At 45.7% G+C, this 11,217-nt stretch overlaps 1 protein-coding gene across 1 annotated transcript in view; it reads right to left on the reverse strand.

The window, feature by feature from the left end:
* Positions 1-178, reverse strand: part of prelp (proline/arginine-rich end leucine-rich repeat protein) — a 33,974-nt gene extending 33,796 nt beyond the window's left edge. Inside the window, exon 1 of the mRNA XM_069942202.1 lies at positions 18-178. The gene's annotated coding sequence lies outside the window, so the exon portion shown is untranslated. The remainder of the gene's footprint in view (positions 1-17) is intronic.
* Between the last annotated feature and the right edge of the window lie 11,039 nt (positions 179-11,217).

Here is an 11,217-nt window from a genome sequence, read left to right on the forward strand (position 1 = left end):
AAAGCTCGAGATCTTACCGCAGTCGTGCAGACTCAGTCTCCTTTCGAATGCACCCTCGGCTGATAGTCCGTATGTCTTTGTGATGGTTCAATTTGTTCCTCGTGCCTCAGCCTCTATCGGAGTAAAACAATGCATCTTTTATCTTGCAGCCAATTCCTCCAGCTTGAATCCACACCCTCAGACATCCTCATTCCCATATTTAATAACGTTACCTCGGTGAAATAAACACATGCTTTCATCATGCCATTCCCCGCATTTTTTCCCAATGTTTATGCATCGTTTCATTCCCAGATTGTCCCCAAAAGATATGGGTGAGGAATTCTGCACAGCTGGTTGAGAAGCATTCAATAAAGGAGACTCATTCTCCCTATTTTTCTGAGTGAATGATTTCATTCAACTAAAACCCTACTACTTGTAGCATGTTCCATGTCCCACTCTTTGTCCATCTAGAATACCTACTGTATCTGCGTCTTCCCCACCCCTGACAGCCTGTTCCATAAAAAAAACCTGTCCCACACATATCTCCTTTAAGTTTATCCCCCTCATTTAAATGTACCATTTGACATTTTTTTTACCCTGATTCTAAGGACTTTATAAAGTTCTATCTCATCTCTCTTCAGCCTCCAACGCCCCAGTAAAAACAACCCAACTCTGTCCAACCCCTTCCCTTAACTCATCCCCTCTAATCCAGGCAACATCCTGGTAAATCTCTTCTGTACCCTTTCCAAAACCTCCATACCTTCTTGCAATGGAGCGACCAGATTTACACACAATACTCCAAGTGTGGCCTGACCGAAGTTTTCTACAACTGCAACATGACCTCCTTACTGTTTCTACTCAATGTTCCATCCCATGGATCCATGCATATTAGTATAGCAGTTCGCGCCACTCTATTACAGGGCCAGCGACCTAGGTTCAATTCTGTCATTGTCTGTAAGGAGTCTGTACATTCTCCCTGTGTCCGTGTGGCTTTCCTCCGGGTGCTCCAGTTTCCTCTCTCATTCCAAAGACGTATGGGGTTAGTAGGTTAATTGGTCACAAGGGTGTATTTGGGTGGCACAAGCTTGTAAACTGGAAGGATCTGTTACCATTCTGTATGTCTTTAAAAAAAATGCCATATACCTTCTCTATTACCCTGTCTACTTGTGTAGCCATTTTTGTGGACCTGAATCCCAAGCTCCCTCAGCACATCAATGCTGTGAAGAGTCCTGCCATTAAATGCATCCATTCCCTGTACATTTACTGCCCAAAATAGTCCGGATTAAAATCCATTTCTCCATCTTGGTCTGTTGATGTTGATATCCTTTTGTATTCTTTAATCATCTCCACACTGTCCAGAGTTCCACCAATCTTAGTGTAAAATGCAAACTGACTAAATCACCACCTACATTTACAACCAAGTCATTTATATTTATAACAAACAACAACGGTCCTGGCTCGAATCCCATTTGGTTAAGTCCTGAAATGTAGGACTTACTTCCACAGAACAGGCCAAATTATTTGGAAGTTTTCCACAAGAAGCAATGTAAGACTCTCTCTTTAAATTCCAATGGTCCTGGCTGTTAGAACTTTACTGGAAGGAGTTTATTTTTGCTTTTGTACAATGGGTTCTGCCAGCATTTGACTCCTTTGATACGTGGGGACAACTAAATGAAGCACATACTGAGTTCTGGAACACCATACTGAAGCAGCAAAGGGAGGCTTTCTGTTCAACAGAAAGTGAACATCACAGCTCCAAACGTTCTTGGATGCCCCCGAATAGCGCTCGTCTTCTAAATTCCTCAACCAAATTTATTTGGTCTTCAACAGGTTGAGAAATTAATCTAAAAATGGATAATTTTCATGGGAAGGAACAGTTCTGGTGGATTTAGCCCAAAAACAGACAAATAGAACCTCCTCAGGAAGACAATTTGGTCAGCCAGGGCACGAACTTTCCATCCATCGAAGACATCTACTTCATATAGGCAACCAACGTACCCCTGGTCACAACCTCTTTTCACTGCTTCCTTCAGGCAGAAGGTACAGAAGCCTGATGTCCATTACCTCGAGGTTCAAGAACAGCTTCTATCCAATAGTTATTAGGCTCGTGAACCTCCCTGACTCAAACCATAATCTACCCAGAACCACTAAAAGGTCTATTTGAATGACTGAAATGGCACTTTTTTGCACCATCTGCAAATGAGAATGGGACATCAAGGTTGGCATAGCAGATAGTGCAACTCTGTTACAGCGCCAGCGATTGGGACTGGATTTGAATCCAGTGATGTCGGTAAGGAGTTTGTACATTCACCCTGAGTCTGTATGAGTTTTCCCCTGGAAAACTCCAATTTCCTCCCACTGTTCAAAATGTACCAGAGGTTGTAGGTCAGTTGGGTGTAATTGGGCAGTACAGGCTTGTGGGCCGAAAGGGCCTGTATGTCTACATTTTTTAAATTTAACAAAATTTTTAACAGAAGAGAAAGGAGCAGGAGTCGGCCATCTATCCCATCAAACCTGCTCCGCCATTCAATGAGATCATGGCTGATCTGATGAGCAGCTCGTCTCCACCGACCTGCCTTTTCCCCATATCTCTTAATTCCCCAACTATATAAAAAGTTACCCAAGCTTGTCTTAACTATATTTACTGAAGTTGCCCCCACTGCTTTAATGGGCAGCGAATTCCACAGATTCCCCACCCTCTGGTAAAAGAAGTTCCTCCTCATCTCCGTCCTAAATCTACGACCCTGAATCTCGAGGCTACGTCCCCTCAATCTGGTCTCCCACCAATGCGAACAACTTACCTACCTCCACCTTATCTACACCTTTCATACATTCATGATATTTATTTATTGTTTTATTTTTTTCTCTGATGTGCATTTTGTTAATTTAATTTGCTTATTATTAATTTAATTTATTTTTTGGTATTAGTGATTTTTACTCAGTACTCAGCTCCACAGGAAGTACTCTGCGACATTGAGCAGGTCAGGACAGGGTTAAGAAGATGCCAGTGGTAACATGGTGGGCGAGTTGGTGATGAGTGGTTGATGCCACCCCCTCTCTCCTCACCACAGGCTCCCTTTGGTGATGGACTGACATAGCAGTTTCAACCGCAGTGGATGTCTGGCCGTGTAGGTGGATTGAAGAGGTCATTGAACAGACTCTCTTCAGCAATCTCCCCTTGCCAACCAATAGTGCCTGCCTCAACCACCTCCTGCAGCAGCCCCCTCCATACCCTTTTCACTCTCTATTTGAAAACATTACCCCTCAGCTTCTTGTTAACTCTCTCCTCCCTCATCTAAACCCAAATCTTCTGGTTTTCAATTCAGCAAAAGACCTGATCTCTTCCTCTCATGTTTACGATGGTCCAGCTGTTTCATGATAACATGTGTTTTGATTGCTCCTTTAAGTTCAGGTTTATCGTACAACCTTATCGTACAACCTGACAAAACAGCATTCTCCGGTCCTTGGTGTAAAAACACGCAGACACACAACTGGATGTAACGCATGTACAGATAAACAATACCTGCTCAGGGCCAATATGCATATGAATAAATAAATATTCTTTTGTAGCGGCAGCTACACTTCTCCTGCAATAACACACACAACCAGACGGGTTGAGCTCAGTGAGCAGACTAGTTTATTGCAGGCTGCTGGGCTGTACTTATACGCCCAGCCCAGACCTGGCTTGGAACCGTGCTGGAGGGCGCTGACGTCACCCGGGCATCACGTGGTACCCTGGCTGAGCCCCGTGCTGGAAGGAAGGGAAAAACCCTGATGGCGCCATTTTGGCCGGCTGCCCCGCCACGTGACTTACAAGCGGGGCCGGTTCGCCTGCCTAGTGGTGAGCCGCCACTCTTTAGTAAATAGCAGCATCTTGGGTGGTCAGTGTGAGGAGTTCCTTTGGGCACTCAGCGTTCTCACTGCCCGTGGGAAAAAACTGTTCCTCAGCCTGGTGGGGCTGGCTCTGATCCTTCTGGATCTCTTCCCAGATGGGAGCAGCTGAAAGATGCTGTATGGAGGGTGGAAGGGGTCCTCAAAGATTCTGTGCGCCCTCTTCAGACAATGATCTGGGTCGATCACGTCAATGGTGGGGGGCAGGGGGGGAGACTCCTCTCTGTCACTCTTAATTCTCTTAATTACCTAAACCGCCCAATTGCTATGGTGGAATCTAAATGTGTCAGAAGATCAATGGTCTCATTACATACTCAAAGGAACAGTGAGAGACAGAGTGGACATTAGGAAGGAAAGTTGCACGTTATCCTTCCTGAGGGAGTTGAGGAACATATCTGCTCTGCATGGGGGAGACCAAACCTACAGAGCTGTGTGTAGCCTTGAAAAGAACCTTATCATCTTTACAGCTTGGCCACCTTATTTAGGTAGCAGATAGCAGTGGAACAGTTAGCGCAGTAGTTACCCCCCCCCTCCCCAATGCTGTTACAGCACCAGCGACTCGAGTTCAAATCCCGGCGTTAACTGTAAGGAGTTTGTACGTTCTCCCCATGTCTACATGGGTTTCTTCCTGAAGCTCCCGTTTCCTCCCAACCTCCAAAACGTACAAGGATAGCTGGTTAACTGGTCACATGATATGGTTGGGGGCTCCTGGGTCAGAGGGGCCTGTTACCAGGAAGCACATCCAAATTAATGATTAAAATTTAATTATTACAAATATACTTGCCAGAAAGATTGTCCAGATGAGCTTCCCTAGTTCAGCTCCAAGTGTGACAGGGTTATTTTAGGAAGAAGTATTGAACCAGTGTTATAGTACAGATTCTATCACCAATGTGTCTATGTTCAGACGGTCGTGTAGGATGACTGTGATTGGCTGAGAGTGTAGCCACATCTACTGGCAGGTCTTAAAGGATTGCTCCTAGCCAGACCAGGTCATTCTGGACTGGTCAACCTACTTGTGATATGCTCCAGTCTTTTAGTTTGGATCAACAAGTCTTGGTTCTTTCGATGCGCATTACAACCACTTCTAAGCAGCTTAGAAGAAGAAGAAGAGGTGATTTAATTGAAGTATAGATACAAACAGAGGTTTGACACGTTAGAGATAAAGAGGATATTTCTCCTGATCTAGAACCAGGGGAGACTGTTTTTAAATGTCAGATTGTCATTTAACTTGAGACATGAGGAGGGATTTGGTCTGTTAGGAGGCCATGGATCCTTGGAAATCTGTGAAAGTTGAGTTGCTAAATCAAGGTTGAGATGGATTTTTGGATTATAGGATTGGCCATGATCTCACTGAACGGTTATAAAACCATAGAGGAGCCAAAAGTCAAATTAAGTCTTCCCATGTGTCATTCCTTCTTCAAGGATGGCCAGGTTTCTACGGTTTCCAGGTTCCAGTTAAAGTTTTATTCCATCCATACCATGATGCCATGATGGAGGTTGTTTAATGAGAAGTTTAGCTTGGCATCTTGTCCACAGTACACCAGGTACAGAAGGCCAGAGTTATAGAGATCAGTTGGTATGCAGCAAGGGCAGCAGGATTTTATGAGTGAAACATTCCTTCGGGAGTCTGATGACAGTGGGAAAGAAAGTGCTTGATCTTGCAATCTGGAATCTTCTCGTCACCTCATTCGCCAGGCTGCTGTCCATCCATTTCAGCTCAGCGTTTAAAACAAGAGGCTGCTGGAGAAGCTGTCCTTGCTGAGACTGAACACTCCTCTCCATTACTGGATTCTGCATTTCCTAGGAGAAAGTCCGCAGTCAGTCTGGACTGGCAGCAGAGAACCATCACGCTGAGCCCTGCCGCACCTCAGGGCCGTGTGCTCAGCCCCCTTCTGTTCATGCATCTAAACCCATGACTGCATCACCAGACCCAGCTCCACAGGGTCATCATTTACAGTTGGCACAAGAGCCGTCGGCCTCGTCAGCAACAATGATGAGTCGCACTGCAGAGCAGAGGTGGAGAATCTCGTGAAATGGTGCGAGCGGAACAATCTGAGTCGCAACGTGGACAAGAGGAAGGAGATGATCGAGAATTTAAGGATGACCCTGGACGACTACCCTCCCCTACACATTAATAGATCAGGAGTGGAGAATGTAGGGAAAACCAAGTTCCTCAGAGCCCATTTAAGAAGTGACCTATCCTGGACACACAACATCTCCTCACTTGTCAGGAAGGCACAAGAATGACTGCACTTCCTGAGAAGGCTGCTGGTGACCATTTTATCAGTTTCCTACGGGAAGTCTATCAAGGATGGCTGCATCACAGTGAGGTATGATTAGCCTTAGAACATTGGATCAAAAGTCAATCCACAGGACCATAAAAGCAGCAGAGAGGATCACTGGGGTCTCTCCCCACCCCCTCCCACATCGATGGAATTTACCAGGATTGTTGTTTAAAGAGGGCACACAAAATCATTGAGGACCCCTTCCACTCCGCCCACAGCATCTTTCCGCTACTCCTATCGCAGAAACATAGAAACATAGAAGATAGGAGCAGGAGTAGGTCATTCGACCCTTCGAGCCTGCTCCGCCATTCAACGAGATCATGGCTGATCTTAAAGTTCAGTACCCCGTCCCCGCCTTCTCACCGTAACCTTTAATACCCTTATACTGAAAGAGATACAGGAACATCGGAGCCAGACCTCCAGGCTGTTCATCCCACAGGCAGTGAGACTGCTGTACAACTGCTAAAACAAGCCTCTTAGACTCCACTATTTATTAATAATATTTATTTTAAATATGTGTGCATGTACTGTGCTTGCCTGGTGTGGAGGGCAGCTAGACACCCTGCAGGATGAAAAACAAGACCTGTCAAAGAGCAGATGAACATTCTCGTAGAGTCAATGACCATCTAGCCAGCACGTGCTTTGAAGTGCGGAAAGGGCATCCCTTGCATCTGGCCATTCATTGCAACAGAACTTCCCCCGACCCTCTTGGACTTCACCGTACCACTAGATCCGGAAGGGGACGGCAATAGGGTGGGTCTGAACCTGTGCAACCCCCTACTTGCCTAAGTCCATCCTATGGGATGGATAGCCAGGAGAGAAAAAACTGTACTTGTCTGTACGTGTGTTTTGCACTATTCTGCACCATAGACCAGAGAACACCATTTCATCAGGTTGTACTGGTACAAGTGGATGACAAATAAACCTGACAGGACGGAGGTGAAGGGAGGGTGGCTGGGGTGGGATGAGTATTTTAATACATCAACTTCTTTTCTAAGGCATCAGATGGGGTCGCTGGGTGGGGGGGGGGGCGTGGATGAGGGGGTGTGAGGGCCTGAGTTATGTCCACAATACTCTGCAGTTTCTTGCGGAATTGGACGGAGCAGTTCCCGTCCCACACAGTGATGCACATGAACAGGATGTGCTCATTGATGCAGCTGGAGAAGTTGTTTCAGGATGCTGGGGGCAGGCCAAATGTCCTCCAGCTTCTGACAAAGTAGAGGCACTAGTGAACCTTCTTGGCCATTGTGCTGATGTGGGTGGACAAGGACAGGTCACTGGAGATCTGAACTAACAATGGGTCATCGTACCGACCTAGCTGTTTACCACAAGGTCCTCACTTCCAGGGAATCATCCAATCAGATCCTACTGCTGAATGAAACCAGACTCCAGGAAATGTATTAAAAACACATAGAAATGTTGGAGGAACTCAGCGCCAATAGAAAGTAAAGACGTTTCAGGCCTGAGATCTTCTTCAAGGTATTAGCAAAGAACGGGAAGGCACGAGAATAAAGACTGAAGACTGGTCGGTAGAGGAATCCAAATCCACAATAGCTGTTAATTAGGCGTGATGAGGAGAGGTGAGAATTGATTTTGGCTCTGTGAATGGAGCCAGAGGGGGAGAGAGACAGACAGCAGACAGACAGACGGACAAACAGACTGGGGGAAATACAACAGGGGGAAGAAGATTGGGGAGGGGGAAATGGGGTTAATGGAAACCAGAAAATTTAATGTTAATGCCATCTGTTTGGAGGGTGCTCAGATGAAGATGAGGTGTTGTCCCTTGCTGACATGTCTCATGCACTGCCAGACTGAGACCACCTGCAAATTGGAGGAACAACATCTCATCTTTCATCTGGGCACCCTCCAACCGGATGGCAATAGCGTCAAGTTCTCCGGTTTCTTGCCAGTCTTCAGTCTTTATTCTGACACCTTCATGTTCTTTGTTTATACCTTGAAGAAAAGCTCAGGCCCGAAACGCCGGCAATATATCTTTACCTCCTATGAACACTGTGAGACCAGCTGAGTTCCTCCAGCATTTCTATGTGATTTTACTTCAGTCACAGCATCTGCAGACTTTCACGTTTCATTCCAGCAAATGTATCTCAAGGGCAGTGAGAAACCTGTTTTTTCTTTCCAAAGTAACAACAGGCCTGAATGTAAAATAGATCAAGTTTGTGTGGAGCCATAGATCTTCGAAAATGACTTCATCGGGAACTCTGGATTCCTGCCCTTCAAAAAGCCAAGCAATGAAGCTGAGCAAAACTTAATAACATCAAGCAAATAAAGTGCAATTGGATGGTTGCCTTATTGAAGCAGGTTCAACCTGTCTGTGGTTCCTGGTCTGGGAGCTGTGAATTTAAACCATGATCTAAGATATGTAATCTAATTCAAGAACACAGTCAATATACAGCGCTGCCAACTTCCACCCAACCTCAAATTTGCTTGGTCCATCTCTCCCAACACTCTCCCTTTTCTCAATCTCTCTATCTCCATCTTGCGAGACAAACCCTTGACAGACGTCTTTTACAAACCCACCAGCTCCGACTGTTACTTTGACTACACCTCTTTGCACCCTGTCCCCTGTAAGGATTCCATCTCTCCCCTCAGTTCCTCCATCTGCACCACACACATAGACTCTCCTCTCTTCTCCACCTTCTGCAGGGATTGCTCTCTCCATTTTCCACTTCTTCCTCCCCACCAATCATCCTCTTGACACCTCCTACCCTGATGACTGCAGGTGATGCCCCACATATGCCCACCTGCCCTCCCTCACCGCTCCAAATAGACCTTGCAAGTGAAGCAACACTTCACTTGTGAAGCAGGAGTCATCTACTGCATCCGGTGCTCCCGTTGTGGTCTCCTCCACCCATTTCAATTCCCCATCCCATTCCCTTGCTGACGTGTCTGTCCACAATCTCATGCACAGCCAGACTGAGACCACCCGCAAATTGGAGGACCAACACTGATCTTCTGCCTGGGCCCACTCCAACAAGATGGCATTAACATTGACTTCTCTGGTTTCTGTTAAACACCCCCTCCCTCCGACACCGTTCCCCTAGCTCTCGTTCTCTCTCTCTTCCCTTTTCCCTTCATCTCCTTTCACAGAAGTAAAATTAGTTCTCACCTCTCCTCTTATTGTACCCAGTTAACCCCTTTTGTTGTCTAGACTCCATTGCCATTCTTCAGTCTTTATTCTGACATTTTGCTCAGGCCCAAAATGTCGGGTAATATATCTTTACCTCCTATGGACACTGCAAGGCCGGCTGAGTTCCTCCAGTGTTTCTGTGGGTTTTTACAATAAGCAATGTTCTTCATATCAGAACTTGCACTCAAATGACAATTTACTGATGCTTTCATCTATTTAAAAAAAGCAGCAAGACTGGCACAATTTAAATGTCGTCTACAAATTGGCCGATGACACCATGGTCATTGGTAGAATCACAGACAGCATTGAGGAAGTGAACAGGAGGGAGAGAGGGCCAGCACATTACAGCTGAGTATCAGGCCCCTTCTAGTCTGTGCCAAACCACTTTTTTTTGCCTTGTCCCACTGACCTACACCTGGTCCTTACCCCTCCCATCCATGGACCTGTCCAAATTCTTCATAAACTGAACCCATAGTCACCACTTCAGCTGACAGCTCGTTCCACACTCCCATCCCTCCCTGTGTGAAGAAGTTCCCTCTCATGTTCTCCCTAAGCTTTCCCCCTTTCACCCTTAACCCATGTCCTCTGGTTTGTATCTCATCTCCCCCAGTAGAAAAAGCCAACCTACATTTACTCTATCTGCCTCATAATGTAAATACATCTATCAAATCTCCCCTCATTCTTCTATGCTTCTTCTCATCTGCTTAACCTTTCCCTGTAACTCAGTTCCTGAAGTCCAGGCAGTATCCCAGTAAATCTTCTCTGCATTCTTTCTATCTTACTGATATTTTTCCTATCGTTAGGTGAGCAAAACTGCAAACAATACTCCAAATTTGGCCTCACCAATGTCTTATACAACTTTATACCATCACATCCCAACTCCTGTACTCACTCCTTTGATTTATGAAGGCCAAGATGCCAAAAGCTCTCTTTACAACCCTATCCTCCTACCACTATCAAGGAATTGATTAATCGGGTCATTGAGTGGTGTCACAACAACAACCTTGCACTGAACATTAGTCAAACTAAAGAACTGATTGTGAATTCAGGAAAGGGAAACCAGGAGAACATGAAGCAGTCCTCATCAAGGGCTCAGCAGTGGAAAGGTTAAAGAATGTCAAATTCCTGGGTGTCAAAATCTGTGAGGTTCTGTCCAGGGGTTTTCACCCGTGAAGAAGGCTTGCCAGAAGCTATAATTCATAAGGAGTCTGAGAAGATTTAGAGCATCTCCAAAGACTCTTGTAAATTTCAACAAATTTGTACCGTGGAGAGCATTCTGACTGGTTGCATCATTGTCTGGTGTGGAAGTGGCAACGCATAAGACAGGAAAAGACTTCAGAGAGTTGTGAACTCAGCCCACATCATCATGGATATCAGCCTTCATTCCACTAAGGACATCTACTAGAGGCGGTGTCTCAAGAAAGCATCCTCTATCCTCAAGGACCCCCCCACCACCCAGGCCATACCCTCTTCACTCTGCTCCCATCACGAAGGAGCCTGAAGTCAAACACTCAACAGTATAAAAACAGTTTCTTCCCCTCCGCCATCCGATTTCTGAACGGACAATGAGCCACAGACATGACCTCATTTTCTCTCTTCTCTGGCAGAAATTTATTTTTTTACTAGTGTATTTACAGAATTGTAATTCTAGCAATTTATGCCCCTGTAATGCAGAATAATGTCGCCACAAAAGATCGATTCCAATCTTGGAAGTAATCTGTGGCCAATGAAGTAGAACTGATGTTCGACATGATGCAGATCAGGAACAGCAGTACAGCCATGCACACTCTCACACCACATGCTAGTTCAAGCGCATGCTCAAGGTTCAGTGGCAGAGGTTGCTTTGTGAGCAGACCAGTTTAACAACTTATGGATAGTACAGCAGGTGAGATACAGTGCAGAGTTTACAGAGAG

Source organism: Narcine bancroftii, chromosome 5 (assembly GCF_036971445.1).
Source record: "Narcine bancroftii isolate sNarBan1 chromosome 5, sNarBan1.hap1, whole genome shotgun sequence".
In the NCBI taxonomy this organism is placed as follows: Eukaryota; Metazoa; Chordata; class Chondrichthyes; order Torpediniformes; family Narcinidae; genus Narcine; species Narcine bancroftii.